The 8,142-nt window shown below is 36.9% G+C and overlaps 1 protein-coding gene across 2 annotated transcripts in view; it reads left to right on the top strand.

Moving 5' to 3' along the window:
* The window catches only part of LOC107597118 (four and a half LIM domains protein 3-like), a 55,231-nt gene that overhangs the window by 5,183 nt on the left and 41,906 nt on the right, over positions 1 to 8,142 (top strand). The window lies entirely within an intron of this gene.

Below are 8,142 nucleotides of genomic sequence, written 5' to 3'. Positions count from 1 at the left end.
CTTGCTTTCTGAAAACACCGCTTAGCTTGCAGTTTAGCTATCTCCACTTCAAGTCTATTCTCAGAAAAGTGTGATTCACCAACTGTTCATTTACGACAGAGAGAGAGAGAGAGCGGCTGTGTATGTATGAATTACTACCGTTTTGCCGCGTTTCTCTATTAACAGTAAAGCTATGGCTTTAATTCATTTAGAAACAATGATGCTACCAGGTCCTTGTTGAGAAAGATAATGTAGCTCTTGAGCAATTAAGCTATTTAGTTTATAAAATTGCGGGGCAGCGCTAAAATGTTTGTTCCTGAATGTCTGAGTGCGGCCGCAACGTGATCTGTGTGAGTGACTGAGCGTGTATGTGCGTTAGATACAGAAGACAGCACATTAGTTTAGAACTCTTCTGATTTTTTTTTTTTTTTACGTTAGTTGGAAGCGGAGCTGCGTGGAAAGTTACAAAAAATGTTGTGCACACCGCAACGTGAAACGACGTCGCGCGCACTCATAGTGAACTTGCTGACGCTCGAGTATAAATCAGCCATAAATCAGCCTTGAGCGTGTGTGCGTTAGATACAGTGAAGACAGCGCGTTAGTTTAGAACTCTTCTCTTTTTTTATTATTGTAGAGAGTGTTAATTTGTGCAATGATAACCTACCAGCAATGTAAATTATTTTTTAAACATATTATAATGAGTACATTACAATATAGATATATTAGAACAAGTACATTATTATTTATGAGCTTAAAAACAACATGCAAACAATCAGAATATTGTACCTGGTGGGGAGTGCACAATGTAAACATGAAACATATGCCATTACCTATATTGTACTGTGGTACAGTTATGGAGAACTGCCTGCTCTGCCAATAGTTAGAAATGGCACTATAGTAAGCAGTGTTTAATAAACAGCTGTTTTTCTAAATTCTGCTGAGGTGAAATTCAGTGCAGTCATGTATCGTATCGTGGCCTCTGAATCGTGATACGTATCGTATTGTGACTTTGCTGGTCATACACAGCCCTACTTAAGACAGACAACAGGGCAAAAATTTCAGTGAGTAGGTCGGAAAAGTTGACAGGAAGAACAGAACTGCGTCCTCTATACATTTCCTCTTTCTTTTCTATTTTCAAGCCCAGCTGCTGAGACTGGTCTCTGTTCTCTGGCATCCTGTAGATATCACAGACAGGCAGCCCGTCAATTGTCTCATGCTCAGTGACTCATTGAGTTTTTAACTCTCCAAGTGTTTTTTAAAGAGTTGTACTGTACTGTGTTTTAAGTGTAGTATGGCATGTGCTAGCATGCATATGTTTGTGTGTGTGGGATAAAAAAAGCAAAGCATCACTGTGTCTTTTGGTGCATTAAGAAGCCTTTGAAACTGCTTACCTCAGAGCCAGATTCCCATCCTGTCTGCTGCCATTCCCATTCATTATTCCAAGAGGTGGAGTTCAGAGGTGTTTGTGGAGAAACAAAATAATCCCTTTGAAACGTAAGTCCCATCCCTCTGAACCACAAACTTTGAGGCCTTAGTGTGTTTCTCAGTATCACTGATTTAACTGCCTGCTCCATAGCAACTGATTTCCATGTGCAATGTGAAACTCAATCCTTTATCCAAACACTAGTGTACATGCCAGTCCTTTATACTCTAATTATAATTACAAAATAAATAGCACTATCAATTTAACGTGTTAATGTTCTGTGATTCATTATATATTGTATTTATTACAATATACTGGCTCCTAAGCCACTTATAGAAGTGTTTACTGCTTTATCTGCCACAATATAGTGACTTAATTTGGGGGGGGGGTGTTCTCAGCAAATACTGATATGTACAATTAATTCAAACAATTAAATGCATTTTATGCTATTAATTCAATTAGAAATTATACATAATTAAAATGTGTACTTTTTACATTTATACATTAATATTCAAAAGTTTGAAATAAGATTTTATTGTATTTTTTAAAGAAATTATTATTTTATTCAACAGGAACGCATACATTGATCAAAAGATTCAGCACCAAATCTGCTGAAATTTTAGCTTTGCCATCACAGGAATTAATTACATGTAAAAAAAAATATGAAAATATAAAACGTTTTTGTTAAATTGCATAATACACCATATTAATGTTTTTATAGGAGCCAGAGTTGGTTTTTACTGTATTTATGCAGGCTTGTGAGAATTAGAGACTTCTTTAAAAAGAAAAATTCAATCTTAACTATATTATTTATATATTTGAATTATTATTTTAATTTAAATCACCAGCCAAACAAGTAAAAAAAAGATATAGCAAGGTTTTTTTATTCCAACTTTCCTGTCTCCACCATATTCTATGCATATTGTAAAAAGTGCTTCATCAGAAGTGGCTTGTGAATAACTCATCATGGTGTCCATTGAAATCCAAGTTCTTAAATTGGGCTGTATTTCATTGTTTATTAACCACAACAGGGCTTCCTCTTCCTCTTAAGTGTCCTGCTGTGCCAACAAAATTCAGTTTGTTATTTTTATAATGAGTCTTTTTTTTCTTTCTTGTGGTTCAAAATCCCTGCACTCTTTGGTAGTAAGGTCCATAAAGTCCCCCCCCCCCCCCCCCAGTGTAACTGATTGATTGGTGTCAAGCCCCTGGACTGTGTGAGTGTGTTTTTGATCCAAGTGACCTAGTTTTTCCCTTGTCTGATTGTGTTATCTGATCCACCTGTGTCTCGTTAATTACCTTGTTATGTATTTAAAGTGTAGTCTGCCTCATGTTTGGTTGTCGAGTCTTGAACGTCTCCATGTGCTACGTGTGTCTCCAGCCTGCCCTGTGTTACCCCTTGGATTATCGTGATTAAAGACCTTTGTTTGAGCTTACTCCTCGTCTCCTCGTTCCTCACTCCTCACAGTAGTGCAACCCTGACAGAAGACTCGACCCACAAATAGTTTAGTGGCATATTTGCCCTCGTTTTGTTTCCATTTTTCGTTCAGAAATCTTTTCGTTCACCAAGATAACACTGATATATACACAGACACACACACACACACCGCCAAGTTGTTTTATTTGCTTTAATTTTTTTTTGTTATTTCTCTAGTAAGAAACTTACTATAAACACTAGCTCGAAGCCCAGATGGCAGTCGTGCATCCATTCACAGAGAAGTCCACTGCAAATAAGAAGTGGAGCGTAGGGTTGAAGTAAGTAATGTCAAACTATCTACCTTTGACTGTAACTGTAAAAAGCCTCCATCTAAATGACCTGAGGCTGAGCAACACCAACACACACAGACACAGGGTCTTGTGTATATTGAGCTTCTTGGCTAAAAATAAAACCAAAAGCTAAAGGAAATAAAAAAGATGTATTTACTGGCTTGAGGGGGATGACGTGAAACAGTAAAGGAAAACTTTTCAAGGGAATATCGCGGCACTGATGTTTGTAGGGAACACCAGTAGGAGTACTAATATTTTTGTGCACGTAGTGAACAAGCCTTTTATATCATCTATGTTTTGCCATCTTTAATCATAGAACAAACCAAGAAAAGAAAACCACAACAAAAGAACACTATTTCTTGCTTTAAAAATAAATAAATAAAAATAACCCCCCCCCCCCCCCCCCCAAAAAAAGTCCATAAAGTGTGTTGTTGTCAGCTTTGGAGTATATTTTTTTGGTGTCTGGAATGTTCAGACCTGTCAGAAACTAAAGGAGGTTGAAAATGCATATTTCCCCATATTGGGTCAGGGCAATGTGACAGCAGTGTGATCATGGCCACATTCTTTGGAAGCACTGTGTTTTGTTTGAAAGCTTTATCTTATGCAGAGACTGCTGTTCATCAGTGATAGGACAGAGCACAATGCATTTTATGATACAGTATTTCATAAAGTGAGCTCTGTTGAATATTCTCACTTGGCAATTGATTTCTATGCATACAAAAAAAATGCATACTATTTTCACTATATACTATAGTGTATGTAGAGTAGTGTGGTATTGACTACCACTTGTTTGGTCACAACAAACACTGAATGTAGTTGTCCATTCACAAGTCACAGCACAGCACACAAAAAGAGTGTACAAGTGTGTCCATTAAGCCATAATTTATCAGACCATCTATATGCAAATCAACTGGACTGAACATCTGTCCATCAATAATGCGGCTCTGTAGCCGAATGTGTAAGATAACGCAAAGCCAGAGACAACGAACCCTTTAATTAATCTCTAAAGAGCGTGCCAGGTGAAGCAATGTGATTTCAAATGTCTTGAACGAATAACACATGCAAGTACACTGTTTACATTGCTGTGTCAACTCTGGGACCGTCCCATACATATCACAAGCTCGTGTGAAAATCTTGAAAATCAATTCTCTCAGAATTCAGACTTTTTGTGGTCTACTGCCACATTTCTTTTAAAATTGCTCATGGAAACATATAACTGGTTGTTTGGAGGATTAACTTTGAATTAAGGGAAGTTACTGGGGGTTTCCTGCGGGGGACTCCAGGTGCATCTGTAATCCAGTGAGATGGTGGCTTCCTCCCAGACTGAGGAGAATGAATGGATGAAATCAGATCTTTGCAGCCTGGGACCCAAGAGACACGACCCTCTGCTCAGTGTGCCATCTGCTCACTTGTACTGTTTGTTTCCTCTCGCAGGCCTTATTGTCCTTCATATACGGTTAGTGTCTTGCTCTGAACCACTTGTTGTTAAACCCCTTTGTCTGTCTGTCTTCCGGTCATTTCTCTACAACACTTATTGTGTGCTCCAATATGCAATATGCTGTGTCACCGTGACCAAGGTGTCAAGATTCAGCTGGTTAAACACCTTCTGGTAGACTATACTGTCTGACTTTAAAAAATGTCTTTCTCCATTTTGTAAAAAAAGTTGGGTTCTGTTAAAGTTTACCATTAACAGAACCCATTTCAATAACGGTTCTCAGGCTTGCATTATTTCAGCAATGTGAACGGAATATGGTACTAAAACACTGTGACAATGTTTTCTGCACTATTCAGTGGTGCTGCAATACCATAGCGCAGTCAGTATTTTTCAATGAATGACTTATGAGCCGCTTTGTTTATATGAATCAAAACAAGACACTGACTGTGACTAGTGTAGTCTGACTTCCAAACAAATGACTCTTATTAGCAGCTTCGTTTTAAGGAATCAAAACCATAGACGGTACAGCTAATGTAGTCCGATTCCTAAACAAATGAGCCACTTTGTTTTAGTGAATTAAAACTATAGACTGCAACTAATGTAGTCCGAATCCCAAACAAATGACTCTCATGAGCCACTTTGTTTTAGCGAATCGAAACCATATGTGGGCAACTAGTGCAGTCCGATTCTCGAATAATTGACTCTTCTGTGTTGGTTCTTTTTAGAAAATTAAACTCGTACAGTTTACTTACTGTGTTTTGTAATACTTAAGGATTGGGAGACTTAAATCACTGCAGTTACTGACAATGTCAGTAATATTTTATAAAATTTAATGAATGAATGATATATGTTGCAACATTTTTGTTTTAGGATTTGTATTTAATATAGTTATATCCAATTGTTGGAATCCATTTATGTTGCCTTTTTAAAAGACTACAAAAAGTCAATTAAAGGATTAGTTCACTTCCAGAATAAAAATTTCCTGATAATTTACTCACCTCCATGTCATCCAAGATGTTCATGTCTTTCTTCAGTCAAAAACAAATAAATCTTACATATAATGGACTTAAATGGTGGCGAACGGGCTGAAGGTCCAAATTGCATTTTCAATGCAGCTTCAAAGGGCTCTACACAATCCCAGCCGAGGAATAAGGGCTCTAGTGAAACAATCGTTCATTTTCTTAAAAAAAAAAAATATATATATTTTTTTTTCATTACAAACGCTCATCTTGCACTAGCTCGACCACGCATTACGTAGTCACATTGGAAAGTACCGACCCAAAGCGAACGTGCAAAAAAAGTCACATGACCTTTACAAAAAAAGGTAAAACAATGACATCGGACGACTTTGAAGTTGGAGAAAATGAGATGGAGTTTTTTGCCCTACCCTACTCTTTTGAACCGGAATACAAAGACGAAGAGCTAACCGCGTGTGACCTTTCCAACGTGATGACGTAATGCGTGAATTTGCGGACGTGCATTGTGGTGTTAGTGCAAGACGTGCATTTGTAATTAAAGTATATAATTGTTTTTGTTTTTTTTTAAATGACAGATCTTTTCGCTAGATAAGACCCCTATTCCTCAGTTGGGATCGTGTAGAGCCCTTTGAAGCTGCATTAGAAAACAGCATTTTGGACCTTCAACCCGTTGGCCACCATTTAAGTCCATTATGTGGAGAAAAATCCTGGAATGTTTTCCTCAAAAACCTTAATTTCTTCTTGACTGAAGACAGAAAGACATGAACATCTTGGATGTCATGGGGGTGATAAAATTATCAGGAAATGTTTATTCTTGAAGTGAACTAGTCCTTTAAAAAGCCTGTGTAAACAAAATTTGCAATGATTGGATTACATTTATTATCTTGTTTTTCCCCAAATAGACCTTAGTCAAATATACAAACAGAACCATTAATGGAACCGGAATGGGAATCATTAAAGTCCTCACAATTCCCATCCAAAGCAGCCATTCAAAACTTGCTGAATCAGACCTTATGAGTGTGATTAGCAATGCCACATGACATGTGTCTGTATGCATGAGTTGCATCAGTAAACATCTGTGGGTTACACGGATTAAGCAATTGGCATTTTTCTAATGGTCCATGCTTATGTCTGTTATACCAGCTGTATCACAAGCAACAGATGTAACTGTGCAATCTATCAATCCACACTCTTTTGTCACCCATTCAGAGTCCCCGAGTCACCTTTGACACACCTCATCTTTGTACAGATCCAGGAATCCAGTCACCCTAGAGGTGTGGGCTGTAAGAGACACTGTAACCTGTCCCGTCACAGGGTTGGGTTCTTTCACCCCTTGTCTCGCACATCACCAACTCCCAAGAGGACATTTTCCCAAAACTGTCAAAGAGATGCATTCAACCTGACAATGAATACCCACATTGGAATATAAACACTGGTCCGTACTTACAACAGTCACATAAAACGTGTTGGCATTCTCAAAGCTATGACTGTCAAACATACTGTAACGTAATATCAGAATCAGAGTAAAATATGTATATAACTGCAGGGAGTTTCCTGTAAAATCTGGATCCAGCACAAATAAAATCTGTAGTTTAGGGATGTTGGAAAACCAAAGCCATAAACTGCTATAGAAATCGCATAGGAATTTTTTAAATAATATATATTTTTCATTATTTTAATTAACACAAAAGCAAAATAATCAAAACATCAACTCCTCAAAAGCATAAAAAAAGAAAAATAAATCTATAAACATGGGGTATCCGTAAATAATGTATAATTTTTTTATAGACACATATTGCCATATATTATATATTGCCAACGTAACAATGAAAAAACATATGTTACCTGAACATTAACAGCACATTATAAATAGTCAGGGATTTAGGTTGATACAAACTGCTCTGTTCATCTTCATGGGTGGGAGTTTTTCCCCATCTGATGGTGACTCACCACATACTGGAAACTTACGGGTCAAACATCTGTCCTGCAGACTGATTATTTTGACTTGATTTATTCTTGCTGATAAATCAAACGGTTTTTAATGTTCGGTCTGTTGTGCCATGTCTTGATGTAATTAGTCAGGTCTTTGCAACTGAAAACAACTGTACTGAAAAAAAAATTTGGTAAAAAGACTAAAATTTACAGTGTACAACGCAAGCACTTTATATTAAACATTTACATTTTACTGTTAATAGTATCATAATGCAAACATTTCCATTTTCATGCAAGTAACCTGTTGTGAATGCAAGCAAATTATGTAATGCTGCTGTTGCCATTTAAACTTAGTAACTTAATCGTTTTTGTTGGATGTCAAATTTAGGGTTTAAATATTAAAACTATTAGTTGCCTTATATCTATTGCAACTAAGTGCTGTTTTTATATGGTCAAGTAACTAATGATTTATACTAGGGCTGGGTAAAAAATATTTTAATCTATTCTCACTTTTATGAAATAAATATCGATTCATAAATCCCAAGAATCGACTAGTCTCGCCTGTCAGATAATGAACGAAACATTGTAGCGCGCCTCCCATCCAATAAATTGCAATAAGCTTTGTGATTTGT

This window comes from Sinocyclocheilus grahami, unplaced genomic scaffold (assembly GCF_001515645.1).
Source record: "Sinocyclocheilus grahami isolate Dianchi unplaced genomic scaffold, SAMN03320097.WGS_v1.1 scaffold228.1, whole genome shotgun sequence".
In the NCBI taxonomy this organism is placed as follows: domain Eukaryota; kingdom Metazoa; phylum Chordata; class Actinopteri; order Cypriniformes; family Cyprinidae; genus Sinocyclocheilus; species Sinocyclocheilus grahami.
Note: the sequence above shows the minus strand (reverse complement) of the source record. Positions and strands in the feature narration are given on the sequence as shown.